Raw genomic sequence first — 16,801 nt, 5'->3', positions numbered from 1 at the left:
TTCTTGAATATCATAATATAATAATACCCAGACAAAAACTGCATTAAGAGTTACAATTCAACATACATATCAATAATTTAAAGTAAAATACATCACAGGGATATATATTTAGCCTCAAGCAAGATTTACAAACCTAGAAAGTTTACAGATTTGGTTATATATATATGGTTTTGGCAAGAAAAACAAATGTGTTTAAGAGTTGAAAATATGAAAACAGCTGCCTAAGAAAAATAGGAGTCAATGGCCATTATGAAAAAGGAGGCAGCATGCCTTTGGCATCAGACCTATTGAGAACATTGCATACATTTTCTGAAGAAGAAAATTCTTCACGAAATTCTCTGGAAGGAGATATTACATGGCAACCTCTATTGAAGAAGGCACTCTACAAAGTCTGAATTCAAATACAGAAAAATTTGAGAGAGCTGTTAATAAAGCTGTTTTATAAATATATTTATGTGTAAATTCTCCAAAAACTGTTTTAAAGAATTAGTTATGTCAATTTGAGTAATACTTTCCACTCTTCATATACAAATGCAATAACATTTTAGATTTTGGCTTTAAAACTCAACTCACTATAGAACCACTTGGGGTTTTTCCAGACATAGGTCATTATTGCCTGGCAAACAAATGGAAAACACTTATGTGTAAGTTAAGTGACTTACAACCCCAAGTCACATCAAATAAAAGACTTAGGGGTCCTATGTATTCCTGAAGTCACAGAGGGTTTTTTGAAAATTGCACACAATTACCTCAATGCATGAAAATAAGTAAAACTCTCAAAATAATAAATTACTCTTATTTAATCATACTTAATGCAGTATTCCTGTCCCAAAAACACATTACTAACTATGGTTCTCACAACAGTCATTAGTTATATCTAAACACAAAACCATCTCACTCATGGAAGTGTATACTGAAGCTTGTATAACAGCCTGGTCCCCAGAAGATCTCAAAGCACTTTACAAATGATAATGGGTGGATATGACAATTGTTGGACATGCACAGTTTGCACTGAAGTCACAAAATGCATCTCAGAATTAAGCCATAGTCAAAGAGCCTGTTTTTGCACTTTACTCACTAAAACTCCCACTGGCTTCAAGACCCAGTGAACTTGGAGGAGGTGCTTTGGTGAATGGGAAGTGCTGAACAGGGCTCACATTGCATTTCACAACGTTCTCATCGTCATGCTCCATTACGCCTTGCTACGTCACACCCCATTTTAAACACAACACCATATAAAGAACCAAAGCGATCTGCAATACCATAATAGTAGAAGAACCTAGAGAAAAATAAATTAAAAGAAAAAGATAAAGAAAAGTTGATAAGCAATGCAAATGTATATGGTAGAGTTAAGAAGAACCCACGATGCCTGGTTGTCAATCTTATGCTTTAACCTCGAGGTCAAGTAGCCCTCTTCTGCTGTCATTGCCACAACAGACCATGAACTGAGAGTGAAAATCTGTGGGGAAACAAGGAAAATATGAGAAAGCACCTCTTTGGGCTTGGAAGAAAAAAAAAAACCCTCACAGAATGCTTCTTTTGGGTAAGAATCATATTGCAAGACTGCAGACCACAAAGCTAGTTCAAGGCTCCTGTGAAGTGCAGGCAAAAATGACCTTGTCCATCTCAGGAATGGGATGTTTCAGCAATGAAAAGGAAGGGGATAGAGAGAAGGGGCAGAGCTGGGATGGAGAGGAAAGGGGAGAACCTTGGAGAGCCAGGCTGAGGACAGGGGACACCTTAACCCCCCCAGCAACGCTGCTGCCTCCAAGGCTCCAGTACAGGCAAAACAGGCAGAGGGATCATCGCTATTTTGCCACCCTTTCAGTCTGCACCCCTGGCCTCCTGCCTGCTCTTTCTGTGCTTTAACCCCACTTCATTTCCATGGCCCAGTGTAAAATTTGTCACTTGTGGAAGTGCTTAGCCAAAGCTAGTTTTGCAAATGGTTACACTAGATTTTTACCCTGGAAACCCTGAAAAGATATAGAAAACTGAACATTTCAATCTTTCCTTTACAGTATTAGGAATCCATAATATTAAAGAATCTAAATCATATTTTCTTTCAAAATAAATTTACCTACCTTTTTATTTTTTAACACTATCCACTATTTTATTGGTGCTAGCCGTTAGAATTTTTTGGGTGAAATTAAAAATATAGTAGCTGTAAAACCAAGTATGAGCTACAAGAAAGCTGTACATTTTCCAAATAACTAATACATTTCCTACTGCAACCATAAATCACTTTTTATGTTAAAAGCAGATTGCTCAGTAATCATCATTTTAATTACTATACTGATGTAAGAAATTTAAATATGAGTTTTCAAGCTTAGAACAACATAGAAACTTAAGAGAAAATGCAGAATCAGTGTAAAAAGCAATCAGCAGCCATGGTTTCTACTTGCATTAGAATTAATAATCACAATAATAATGATAAAGAACTATGACAATTTTATGATCCAGTTGTGGCTCACTGTCTGCCCTTGGGGTCCCAGTGTCAGCTACTCATCTCACTCTATTGACCTCCAGATCTAGAAGTGCTAAAATAGACAATAGCCAAAGATGTCGTAAGAGGAGCTGAGAAACATTTAATGCGATTTCCAATCGCTCTTGGCTGAGCCACAAATATTTTGAGAGATTTCAAAAACAAAAGCTCTACTGAGCAGAAGGCTGGGGATTCATGGTAGATCATTTCCAGAAGTACTCTTTTCCTTTATCTTTTTAATGGAAATGAAACTTTTAAGAGTTAGAGCAGTTACATTAGTAGCAAACAGGAGATTTGCTTGGTAGAATTTTTTATTACTCAGTTGACATAAGAACCATCTTAACACAAAGCATAGCATCACATCTGGACCTTTATGTAGGCAGAAAAGAAAGAGCAACTATTCTGTTACTGCTTTTGGATCTGGACTTCGAAGCCTTCCCTGTGCCTAGTACTTCCTGTTGACTGTCTTTGCAACTTCAAAAGATAGTACTAAGCATAACAATAATTTTGGCTTCAAACGATGTGAATATGGGCTTTTTTACACAGCATCCTGGTGAGGGGAGTATCACAAGACAGTGCAGGAAGGCACCACCAACAGTTGTAACTCTCTGAATAAGATTTCGGTAACAACAAAGCCACTATATACATGTCTCTTTGCTTAGAGGGATGATACTATAGATACATAAATAAATATATCAAATCTTTGTGCTAATTGATAAATGTTACTTTTTTAACACTACAATCAAATGTAATACCTGTAATATTGTCTACCTTTTGAACAGCCTCAGATTTTCATGGGCCTCTTTTGGTAGCTAAGGGCTTATTTTGAAACACCACAGAAAGATCTAAACCAAAAGTATACCATGAAATGAGTTTACTCATTTTTATACTTATAGAGAGTAAACTGGGCTTATTTCATAATAGCAGCGATCTGCAATCTTTTCCAGAATTGTTGATCAGAGCTGATTTGTCTCTTTTATTCCTTAAAAGCTATTAATTTATTGGACCGAATCCAGAAACATTCTCATTCAGAAAATATTTCTGTTGTGCTCCTATTCCTTTACTCTGTAGCTCAGGAAGCAATGCATCTTATGAGGTCCTGCCTATTGGACATCCTGGGAGAAGCAACCATTATCCCTAGAGAAGAAAATGTGGGGATGATGTACCCAAACTTTACCATTTATAAGGTACCACAGCAGTCCTTTCAAATGGAAATAGTTAGGACTTTTCCTGAGCTCTTATGATTTGAAGAGAAATGTTTCATGTAGCAGATGAAAACTTCCAAGGAAACCAGATGAATGTGCAAAATAAGGTTATTTAGTAAAACTCCAGTTACCAACTGTGTCAATTATTTCCATCATGCTACGGACACATCCCCTCTATTTGCATTATATGACAATGTTAAATGTTTAAAATTAATAATATTAATATAAGAATTTTTAATTCCAATGCAAGTTGACTCCTAATATTAAAACTTATTACTGTTTCTGTACAATAATCAGCACTTATGTTGCCCTCTATACTTTCAAAACACAAATATTGGCTAATCCATAATACACTTTTCTGATTTTTTAGAGTGATTGTGTTGGTTAAAAAAGTAATCAGAGGAGACTTGTGTAACGTCAAGCAGAGAGTAGGTTATGCATTGATCAGTGCTCTCTCTCCCAGGCTCATCATTAGTCATGAATTTTTGCTTTTAGTAACCACAAACTGCTTAATTTTACATTTTGACTGAATCGAATCCAAGAATGATGAAAATATGAGGTCTCTTCTGGAAGTAAATTGTGAGGTGGGCCTACAAACAGCAAGGAAGCACTGCTAGCCACCCAATATGTAGATGATACATACCTTGAACTGCTTTGTCCTCATCTATAACAGGGCAGAGTGCCTAAGCTATATGCAAATTCTGGAGCTTGTTATTCCAAGTAAAGCTAATGCAACTACATTACTCTTGGGAGACAAATTGATATATCTGTATGCTGCACTCCAAGCTGTGCAGGCAGATCTCCTCACTCATGCCTGCATTAGATTATTTATATCAGGGGCTGCTCTAATGCTCTTAGATGGTGGGTATCTCAACACAAGGTTTTTCACAAACGCACACATACACACGCATAACACAACAGAGGTTCAAAAGAACAGTATTGAACCAAAAATATATCGCACAAAGAAAAGCCACCACTAAAGCACCCAGCTTTACAACAGTTTTTCTTCACTCACTTCACAAATGCAACCACAGAAAAGCCACGATATCAAGTCCTTATAACTCCTTTGCAACCCCCAGTCTCCCAGTAGCCGGATGTTGGTGTCTGCTGGTTCAGAGACAGCAAAACACCCATGAGAGTGACTTTGCAAGCACATTTGCATTCACATTTGTAGTACACGGACCCGTACAAAAGCAAAACAAGAAAATCAGTGACAGAGGTCGCAGTCAACTTCTCCACATGCTACCACAGATGCTGTCCATGCTTGGCACAAGAAGGAAATTAGACTCTGACATGACACTGTGAGGGCACAATAACTCCGTAACATGCTCTGAGTGCCATATATGTCCATATAGAAAGTTGTTACATGTCACTATTAACACAGAACAACAAAGAAAGATTTTAGCAAGGTTTATCAAGGTCTGGCTGGGAGGAGTGATACTGTTCACAGAGCAGGAGCTGCCCTAATGTGGACAGTGTTGTTTACCACTGCATGAAGAGGGCCTGAGGCTATGGTAAACAACATTTGCAAAAGCAACTGATAACTTTGACAACATCAGCTTTGGGAGCCCAATTGAGATAAACATAAGAATCCATATTTATTGATAAAAATGCCCTGTACTGATTCTCCTTAGAAAAAAACAGATTCTTGTCTAAGAGGCGTATGAAGAAAACTTAAGCTGACGTAAACTGTCTGACTACCATTTTTATTACACATTATATTTTAGTCACCAAACAGGACTGATGTGACAATGAAAGCCAATTTCTACAAACTTTCTTCAAAGTTTATCAAGTTTGAATTTTCTGTGTAATTCTGTGCTATTCTGTGCAAGTCATTTAAAAGCAAACACACAATATGCTAGAAACACTAACAATAATTATTCGGGTTAGTCTCACATTTTTCCCTTGCAAGTCACTACAAAATATTTAAAGATGTCCAATACCAACCTCTCCAGAACTGGTGACTAATGTTCAGGTTTCTAAATCCATGTTTTGGCTGTGGAATATAATTAATATGAGTTTGAAAAGAAGCAATCATTCGCTTAATTCAGTAGTTCAGAAAATCAGGATGTTTCCATTTAGACGTTTATATTTGAGAACCTAACTTATAAAATACTAACTATAATACTCTTAACTCTTAAACCATTTTCTAAAACAGAAGTAGGGGGATATGGAGTTTTTAATAGGAAATGAAGCCTAAGGTTAAAATACATAGAATCTTTAAAATATATCACATAATTTATCCATAAATTAAAAAGATTTTCACACTAAACTATGGCCAATGTTTAATTTTAATTTATTTTCTATACCTCAGCTTTTACTGACATGTCTAGCTTAGCCATTAGTATGCTACCCATTACTAATATGATAGTAGATACTGTCTATCTTCATTGCATCGGTCTATCACGCAAAAGGCTTTCTCACTCAAAATAAATATTAAGATGAGGGTTTTTTGAAGCTGACATGACATTTTCTCAATATCTCCTCAGCTAATATAGCACTGAGAATGACAATGAAGCATAAATCTGATCCTTATTTCTTATCAATGCCAGGTTATCAGCAATAAAAAAGAAAAAAAATGACTGAGATCAAGACCATAAATAAAAGAATTTACTGTAGAAGTAGAGAAGATTGTAAACATTTCCAGAGCCAATGAATTCACTTGCTGAAATAGTTCTGAAGCACAGCATTACTGAGCATGATTGTGTGATCAGATGCTCTACAGCTTTTTATTTATCCTCCAGACATGTGTAATCTAAAAATGTGTGACATATGACAACTGGGAAGAAATTTATTGCAGGCATCCCAGACAGCCCTTAAAATCTGGCTCTTGGGATCCAAATTCCAATCGCGAGTGACTGGGTGTGCATATGTCTGAATAAAAGCCTGGATAATGGCATTTCTGTCCTTCATAACTACTTGGTCACGTAGCAGTTAAGTGCATTTCACTTCAGGGTTGCAACTTATATCACGTATCTCTTATATCAGCACTCTAAGTGGTGATTTAGAATTTAAATTTAAGCTTTGGATTTTGAAAGGCAAACAGAACACAGCAATCATGAACTTCAGTAATGTCCTTTCAAAGGCCACGCATGTGAGACCCCCTCCCAAGGGGACACCTCAAGGTAGATGATCCCCTTTCCTCTTTCTCTCTTACTATTTAAATAACTTTTTTTTTTGTTACTTCTCATACTTTGCCATCAATATCTCATCTATAGGCAATAAAAGCCTATCAATCAACTAACTTACTTAAAAGTTAAGTCACAAGAATGTGGGAGATTATCTTTAAATCTCCTGGCCTTTCAGCTTTTAATTGTTGTTATTCTTTTTCTACTTTAACCACTATTCTAAGTTGTCTCTACTTTCTTTCCCAGTTTTTCTCCCTCTATCAATTAAATTACCAATTTATCTCAAGGATGAATTCTGAAGGAAGGTGTGGTTGAGTGACTAAAACAAAGAAATTAACAAAGAAATATTTTTCCATTAGCAAATCATGTAGGAAATTCCATCTGTTTGCCTTTTCTAATAGCTCTTTCCAAGGGACACCAGGAAAGATTGATTCACGTTGCTTTACTTAGTGTAGTTAGTTTGTCTATCCAGACTCAAGGAGTCATCTAAGAACATCTTAGATCTAAGAATGCTTCTTCCTCTCCACAGACTACAGATCGAACCCAGGCAAGCAGCTCAGTAGATGCAGCAGCTAAGTTGAAAAAGGGTCTCTAGACTTTAATTAATATTTTAATTAATATTTTAATTAGCATTATAGACTTTAATTAGTATTTTCAAAGAACTGTAATATCAGTTTACAGTTCACATTTTTGAAAGACTACGTAATACTTTCATTGGCTTCACTGTGAATTTTTTCCTGAGAGTGGCCAGACCACACATTTTATGTGACTCTCCTCTGATATTTAGCTACGTAACCTTGACATTTGTCACTTTGTGTAAGACTTGCTAACTTTCCTTAGCCTGAAAAATCTCCAGAGGTAGAATTTAATCACTACATTTTTGGGAAACCTTAATCCTTTAATATCGTGGATCTTGATTTCCTTCTACATTTGCTGTGTAGCCCTTTCTAATGTTTTTCAGTGTGCAGAAAATGACACCTGTGTCTCTCTAATTTCTCTATTTCTAACTAAATGTGCCTGCAAATGCATCCTGAACTAATGGGGCAGATCTGAGCCCTATTTCTCTTTTAAGTTCTATTTCAAGGGTAGTTATCCAGGAAACTCTGAGAGAATATATCTTTAATTTCAAAGCAAAACATTTTGCTTGCTTGGTATTTTTACACTGAACATGGCAAAGAAGCTTAAGTTCAAAGTGCTTATATTAGCTTAACTTAAGCAGGTAAACAATATTCAAGAATATTGACTATATTGCGAAATGTCATTTATTTTATGGACTGGTTTTTATGTTCTGTCATGTCACTGCATGGAATAATTTACCTGAATGCAGAGAAAATCAATTGTTACTAGTGAACTTTATGCAAATTAAACTTATTAAATTTGTTTAGATAAAAGAAATATTATTTTTCATGACACTTCAGTAACTTTAAGAACTTAATCACCTAGGATCAGTTTCAAGTTAGTATTATAGCCTCTAATGGTGAAGTTGTATAAGATCAGGAAGACAAAGAAAAATAGAAGTGATGAAATAGAACAAAACTTACACAAACCAACAGCAAGGAAAAAAGAAAGATACTCTGAAGTAACTAAAAAACAACACAAGAAAGCAACAGATGAAATCTTCAAAAAGTAAAGAGATTAACAGGAAAGAAAAGATAAAATGTTAGAAGTAAATGGCTGAAAATAAGTGAGCTGTTGAAGTCACACTGTATATGAAATGGTGTCACTCTAAAAGATCTAATGCAATGCAGGTGTCTGGAAAATGTGCTGCTTAAAAACCGAATAAAAAAGAAAATAATCTCCCAAGCCTACATTTTTGGTATAGAATACATTTGTATTTAAATTATGTGAAAAGTAAAGAATTGAAAAAAAATGAGAGTGATAGAATGAAGAAAGACTGAAACATAATTTGTAAATAATTTCAACATTTTCCCTTCTTTAAAGTTAATTATCCCCAGGCTCCCTTCTGCCAGCCTAGATGCTTACTCCACAATTTCACGTACCTGCCAATATAGTTAGAACAAACACGCAACTAAGCATTTTCCATTCCACTACCAAAAACATACAATTCTTTAGTATAACTTGAATTATTATTGCTATTACTGCTGAAAAACTATTAAAAGGTCAGGTCACAAAAACATTCATAACTTACATATTGCTCAAAGTTCTTGTTTTCTGAAAAAGCTGTCATGTAATGTTGAAAATACAGGCCAGGCAATTTCAGTTTAGTGAACTCCAAAATAGGAAAAAGACATTAGAAGAAATTGTATCCCATACTTAACAGTAAAATTAGCAGCTGCAAAACTAACAGCTGTTGCAGAAATAAAATCACCTATTTATTCATATTCCCACTTAGACTAACTTATTACTTTATGATTATGATTACCTTAATGAAAAAAAAGAAAAAGAGGAAATTACATAACTTTAATTAAGAAACTGCCCAAAAAGCAATTTACTTTCTCCAGTATGAGTTTTGAACCGATATACTATTTTCCCTGTATAGATAAATAAGAGTTAGCAGAAAGAAATGTACATGAACCAAGTAAAATTGATCAGGGTCTGAAATAACGGAAGCTCAAAAAAACATATACAAACAAAGCCCAAACAAAACACCATTGTGTGTTATCACATTTAGAATGAAAACAGGAAAAGACATGTTTTAAAAGGAAATCATATTTGTCTGTACAAGTTCCTATAGCTGACAAAGAGTCAATTGCATGGAAGATTATACTATTTAAAGAAAATTAAAGCTTGTTGATAGAAACAAGAGCTAAAAACAACTGAACTGCAGGAAAAGTACTTAAATAGAAATATTTATGAAATGGGGAATCAAGCAAGCTCAGGATACTGTGAGGAAACTGCAAATGCAGATGAACAGGCTGGGACAGCTGCCTTATACACATATCCAAAATCATAACTTTAGCATGACAAAAGTTCTAAGAAATACTAGCACAGCTAAATTTTCAACGAATCATCATAAAAAACCCACCACCACCAACAAAAAGACTTAATTTATTTCATGCATAGCAAGTTTTAGTTATTTAGTCTAAGTATAAAAAAGAATAAACATCCAAAATTATGCTTTTTACAAGACATAATATTCAGTAATAGATGAGTTCCACTGCACAACTCCACTGGGATTGTGTTCTTTAAATTTGAGAGGGAATTAAAATACAACTTTTTGTGTTTCTGAAGAGGATCCTGCTAAAACCTGACTTTGAAGGAACATTTGTAATCCCCAGTGCTTCTTTGGTTGTCACAAGTGAAGGAAAATATCCCATTCCGCATGGCAGAGGCATTGCCCATATGCGCAGGCAGAGCCACTGGGGGACTCCAGTTAATCCCTGCAGCAGAGCAGAAGTTGTGGGGACAGCTCAGGCAAACAGAAAGGAAACACTGTGATAAGGGACTGTTCTTTTCACCTGGAACACATTTTTTTTTTATTATTTTTCACTTGAGATAAAGATAGCTCAGTGTCTGCAATGAAATTCTAAAGTTGAAACATTGTTCCAAGAGTGTAAAAATAGAAACAGCATATTCGAAAGATTATGCAGGAACTAGAGGCAAACAAGCTATAGCTAAAGCATCTGTGATGACCAGACAAGTGTGATACTCAGTAGTCTTGGTAACTGCTGCATTTGGCCTGAGGGCACCAAAGTGATATTCTCTAAAGGAAAAGAGTAAAAGCTACCCCAACACCCAACCATACGCATTAACTGCTGATATAACCTGGAACACTCCAGGATTACTTTAAGTGCCAGACTTTTGAGGGTGTATTTGATGCATTATGTAAGGTTGAGTATTGGCAAGAACATTGACAAGAAACAAAGCAATTTGTTGCTCAGGGTACTTCTGCACTTCAGTTAAGGAAAAATTGCTAAAATTATTAGAAGAAGTAATACTTATCATAGCACTATCTGCACTCTGGCTAACTTCACCAAGCACTTCATGGACAAGCAAGAGAGGAGCCCTAGGCCGTTCTTAGTGCTAGGGAATAAAGTACCAAGTTCAAATTCTGATGGTAAATGAATATCTATTCTAATCAGCTGTCCAAAAAAAGGCTCAAGCACAAAGACATGGCATTTATTCGGCCAGAGAAAGCAGGCTACTGTTCCTTTACATGGTTAAAAGAAGAAATCAGTAAATAAGGAAAGCAGCACAGTTGGGGATGCCAATGTAAATAGAGGCAGAGAAGGAGAAAAAAAAAGTAGCCTTTGCTATTTTGCTATTGGTGCCTGAATGAAGGGAACTTCAGTGCATTATCAACCACTTTCAGTAAATTAGGATCTGAAATAACTCAGAGCACAATCTTCTCTGACGCTGTTAAAGAAAAACAAAGGCTCTAAGACAAGAAAAAAGCAACTTTTTCACATTGTTTGAGTCTTAATGTGTGTATATATGCATATATCTATGCATATAGATCTGCATATATGCACAGATCTATGCATATATAGACAATTGCACATTTGCTAATGAACACATAGGCTGAAAAATGCAGGATGCATGCTGGAAGTATGAAGTGGAAGTACAACTGTGTGCTTTCCCTGTCCTTATCCCTCTCCCTAAGCTGCTGGCTACTTGGACACGATCATCAACAAATGGGCCTTTGGTCAAATCCCATATGGACACTCTTAGACCACATTATATTCCTAAATGCACGTGCATGAAATGTAACCTTAGCATCTTGCATTCTTTGGCAATTAGATACAGTGGCTTCTAAATAATGAAAGCCAACTGTGGTAAATTGATGCAATGTTATCCAAGTCATCTAAGTGATATTTTTGATTTTCAACAGCTGAGCAAAAAAGTTCAAAGTTGCAGATGATGCCTAGACAGATATGAATAAATACAATTATTTTTTCTTCCCAAATATTTTGTATTTGGCTTATTTCTTCAGTAGCTAGTAAGGTTAAACATTTGGATCAGGATCAGGATCAAATAGGAGACAGGTGGTTTACCTTTATGAGTGAGGAACAAGGAATGAAATGGAGGAAGGAGCTAAAAAATATCTCTGGATTTGTGCCGGGTGATATTTTTGACTGTGGTCCCTGGATTTTCACTCTAATATTTTAAAAGCAGATTTCATGCATCAATAGCTCAGATGAGGCTAGAAGAAAAGGACTATGCTTTTGTAAGAGCTGATGCAGCTCATCAAAGCTGGGGCTGTGATAATGCCCTCTCTGAGCATCCCAGCATCAGGAACAAAAGAACTGAAAAGTGAATTTATTACCATCGCTGCCAAGAGATGCTTTATAATTATATTTACAGTTCTGCAATAACTTCCATAGCTGATTTCTGCAAAGAAAGACCCTGCTTATCACAGGATCTCTCTGTCTGAGACTCTCCTTCCACCTGGCTTGGGGTCCTGGCCATTCACAGCGTCACTAGGCTAATAGATAACTCAAAAGGGCAGAAAGCTGAAATTCTCCCACTGTAACAAATTTTTGACCTCTGCATTGTCAGCTGGTTTAATTAAACTGTAATTGATGAACGTTTCCCCCTCATGCACCTGTTAGGGAGTTAATTGGCTCACTTGGAAGATTGAAAGCACATAAAACCTTTGACCAGTTTAACAGTTTTCCAGGGACCACGGTGGAGGAAGAGCTGCAGATGCACTGCACTGCAGTGCAGCACAGCTTGCAGGCCACTGACACGGAATAATCTGCAAAAACCTTTGGACTAAATTCTACCCCTTTTATAGTACTGCACTGGGAATAACTAAGAGCATCTCAGAATAAAATGTAAAGCAAAACTTTTTGATGTCCTTTATGGCATCCAGTTTTCTGTCTTCACTCCACTTTTGGGAAAAATTGTCTCTACTCCAGATGAAGCTCCTCTTTTCAAAATACATTTCAGTTTCACTGTCTAAATACTTCTTGATTCCTTCCACACTGGGCTGTAATTTATCATTGCTGCCTAAAATGAAACTAGGTATTGCTTAAAAGCCTAGAATTTCCCCATGCAGTATACATTTGCATTTTAATTTATAATTAATTGTTTAGTGAGCACACACTGTGCCACCCTTCTGAGCTTATTCCCCAGGGCTAAACTTTTAGTTTTCAGAAGAGAAGTACCTACTCTCTAGCTCTACATTTGTACCAAGTTTTAAGAGATCTGAAAGAGCTGTTAAGGAAAGCATGGAGGAAAGGAAAAACGTTTCTAAGACTATTAAAAATTGGAGAGCAAAGCTAATTGTAAGTGATCAATTCATCTTCTAGCTTTGTTTTAAGTGCTTTTGGCCCTTAAATTTTCTCTAATTGCATTTAAACTGTGTGTAGGACATGTGAAGAGCACATGAATACACCAAAATTGCCTTTTTGAAACCCATGGGATAGCCTGTGTACTTAAAACTAGGCACACACACAAGTGTCCATACGCACTAGAGTGAACTAGAGTGATCACTGTAGATCATGATGCTCAGCACTACCTGACCTCTATTTACACAATACAAAAGATACAGTTCACTGTTTATTTTCAGTTTTTTAAAAAATGAAAGTAAAAGATACCTCAAAAAATCCCATTAGAAAAATAGTCTAAGTGTCAAGGACTGATTTTTTAATGTCCGTGATCCTTTTCCCTCTTGCCCCTAATTTCTGTGTGTGTTATTTTTTCCACAGGACTTGTATTGCTCTTTGTACTTCCATATCTTTTTTACCTCTTCTGCTTCTCAGAGAGATGAGGAAAATAAAGGTGATATACCCGTGGAAAAGAGGAATTAAAGAGCAGAAGAGGTAGGTGAAGGAAATTGTCTGTGGTGCTATTATATTTTGTCCTTGCTGGCCTCCTCATTTGTTCATTGCAGAGAAGATGTGAAACCAAAGTGCCACAATATCCAAAGGAAAAGCTATTCAAGTTGAAGGCAAGCCCTAGTTTTGCAGGAGTTGCCATTCTCATGAGATTTGCTGCCAGGTCTATAAACATAAATGTGAGGGGAGTTCATACGAGGCTGAGATAAACTTCTGACTGTTTAAGGCAAGGCAAGGGAAATAAACTTTGAAAGATGTTTCTATAGTATTTGCTTCTAAAATTGACTTTTATTTATTTTATTATCACTTAATATCCGAAATATCAATAGCTAAACTGCTTATTGAATATTTTAGTTTGCAGCAAGATGTAAATGCTTAATAAGCTGGAAAAGACAAAAAAAAGGTATCAGTTAACACTTGCAGTGGCTGTTACTCGATGTCCTTAAAATCCTGTGGTAGTAACGACCTGGAGCTTTTAGTGTACGAATCAAAAAATCAGGTTACAGATCTACTCTGTTTATGCACTTTAGTGGGTTAAGAAGAATTTTTAAAGTAATTCCAATATGCTTCATGCTAAGACAGGATGGATAGGAGTCAAGAAAAAATCACATTGAAAGGAGAAAAGAGTTTTGCAGAATTTTTAGAATAAGTTAAATATTTATGCTGGTACAGCTAGAATATGTTTGTCTTTCTATGTGATCCATAAATTCTTAAATAATTCTCTGTCAAGGTTATATACAGAACTCCTTTAAACCTGTTTCAGGTTTCTTTGCTGTTGGGTCTTTTTTAAGGAATGAAATACTTCATTTTACATCTGTATCTACAGTTTGCATTAACCAGCATCTCAGAATAAAATTAAATTCGCAGTAAGACACAAGAGGCTGGGCAATTACTGAGTGCCTCAGGTAGCATGAGAGGGTATGGGACTCAAGCTCCTCTCACTAGCTGAACAAATTCTATCATTTCCTATAAAATGCCCCATTCTTTACTCAGCTCCACTTTATTCTGCAACTTGGACAATTTGAGTGAAATAGAAAACTGGATGTGTTTGAGCAGCCTTGAGCCACACAACCTGGACTAGTCTTCCATAAACAGGGGCTCCTGGTGAATGGAGCAGCATTACAGGAAAAAAGGGAATAAATAGGCAATATATATTTGATGGATTTAATAAGCACTTTCAATTGCATATTTGCCAAAATAGAATTTGATGAGTATGGAGACGGTAAAATATAGGGAAGAAATACGTCAACTGCAAATTCAAATAAGAAAGGAAAATCTGTCAAGCAATGTATATTTGGTGCATTAACAATGGCAGAGAACAACTCTGTAATGCCATTGCCACAAGTATTCAAACACCATGCGGTTTAAAATCCCCAGATGGCAAATGAGATTACCACAACTAATGGGGACATGCTTTGATTGAGAATCCATTGTGGCTGGCTATCTGCAATGAAATTGCTTTTCAATAAATCTTTGAAATAACTATGATTATTGCTTATGCATGTTTATATGAAGATGTTCCACTTATTTAACAAAATATAAACACTCCTACAATTTCCTTTGTTCCCATCTACACATTTCTTAGTGTGGTCTGTTTTATTCTGCTTGGTGACTCAAGCACAGATAAGCACATAAATGGGTGCATGATACCATATCTGAAGCACATCTGTAAGTTTGACTAAACATTTTTTCCTCTTTGTGTGCTATCACCAGGATTCAGAGACCCAAAAGAAGGCAGGATGTGGCATAAACTCTGGCATTATGAATTCATCTCAGCAGTGTGTCTGAAAAAAATGACCAGCAGAAGCTACTATTAAAACTGCACTGCTTCACCTGAGACCTGCGTGTGCTCTGGGCAGGTACAAGCAGCCAGAATCAACAACGATTTCAGAGGTCCTAGTAGTGCTTCTAAACTCACTATTGCAATGTTTATTGAGAACTGATAAAATGATGCCAGCAAGTCTTCACACATATCGGTAGGTTCAGAATTTACCCAGACAAAGGTTCATAGTAACAACTGCTGTGGAGGAAAATGATCTCCAAGTTCCTATCAGAAAGTTCATATTAGGAAGAAACAAAGTTTGTGGAGAATGACATAGAGCTCTGTCGCTTCACTCTGGATCAATCCATGCCTACTTCTCTCCACTGAAACAGAGCCCAACTGACTAGCTGAAATCTGACTAGCAATCTTAATATTAGAAATTAAAAGCTGGGTGAGATAAATCCCACTCTAATATTTTACTAAATTTCCTATCGATAGTTTTATTTAGCATGTTTCCCTTGCAAATAATTGTTATCCAGGGCTAATTCTCCTAGAGCACAGTCAATTAGTAGTAATAATGAAGGCTGCATGCATTTACCAGGAAGAAATTATCTTTAATTCTAATCATGGCTCTCTGGGACAACTTCAGATCTTCCTGGCATTACTGTTCATTGTTAACTTTTTGCACTATCTATCTCCAGGAAAAGAGAAAAGGAAAGAGCATAGAATAAGCAATAATGAAAATAAAATGATTGTGTACTGATTTATGTCTTATATGCACACTAAAAGACAGTTCTTACAGTTGCATAAAACACTTCTAAAGGCAAAAATTGCAATAAAAATATAGCCACTTCTTTTGGATAAAATTGTCACTTGAATTTTCATTCTAGACGACTTCTAATGATAGCTGGGAAAAGCACTAGCTACAACAGCCTCCTCCTTTTAAATGGTGTTTTTAAAGCACTTATCTTTTCCCGTATGTCCTTAAGTTTATTATTTTACTTACCCTCCGGCTGGTATTGTGCTATGATTGTTACCGTCTGCCCTGCTCCTTTTAGTGCAGCTGCAGCCTGCTCGTGGGTAGCACCTCGAAGATCAATACCATTCACCTACAGGAGAAATGCAAACAACAGGCTGAAAAGCTGAACATTAAGCAGAAATACATCACTTTCCTGTTAAATATCTGAGGGACACCAAAGTCAGTTTGTCCAGATGCAGAAGGAAAGCTGCAAACCCAAAAGGCTGGCCATGAGAATTTGTACATGCAGTTTCTGCATGCATATTTATGCATATCCTTCTGAAACCACTGTGTATTTTTTTTTTTCTGCTCAACCAAGCTTACATCTGTGGTTGTCTCTTCATCCACTGATTTAATTTTAAATATAAGGTTTAAAAGTTAAATTCTCTGCTGTGCTCAAAGGTCACAGCAGAAAGGAAAGCAGCTCTTCTAGCCAGACTCTACAAGGTCAGTCTGTAGCTCC

The 16,801-nt window shown here is 36.2% G+C and overlaps 1 non-coding gene across 1 annotated transcript; it reads right to left on the bottom strand.

Moving 5' to 3' along the window:
* Positions 1-778: 778 nt before the first annotated feature.
* LOC104573453 (uncharacterized) lies at positions 779-16,446 on the bottom strand. Its single transcript, XR_015913925.1, has 2 exons — positions 16,327-16,446; positions 779-1,459 (listed from the first exon to the last, which is right to left on the bottom strand). It is a non-coding gene; the product is annotated as an uncharacterized LOC104573453 (transcript).
* Between the last annotated feature and the right edge of the window lie 355 nt (positions 16,447-16,801).

This window comes from Tinamus guttatus, unplaced genomic scaffold (genome assembly GCF_059628265.1).
Source record: "Tinamus guttatus ecotype Peru unplaced genomic scaffold, ASM5962826v1 Tinamus_guttatus_pri_ptg000573l, whole genome shotgun sequence".
Taxonomy (NCBI): domain Eukaryota; kingdom Metazoa; phylum Chordata; class Aves; order Tinamiformes; family Tinamidae; genus Tinamus; species Tinamus guttatus.
Note: the sequence above shows the minus strand (reverse complement) of the source record. Positions and strands in the feature narration are given on the sequence as shown.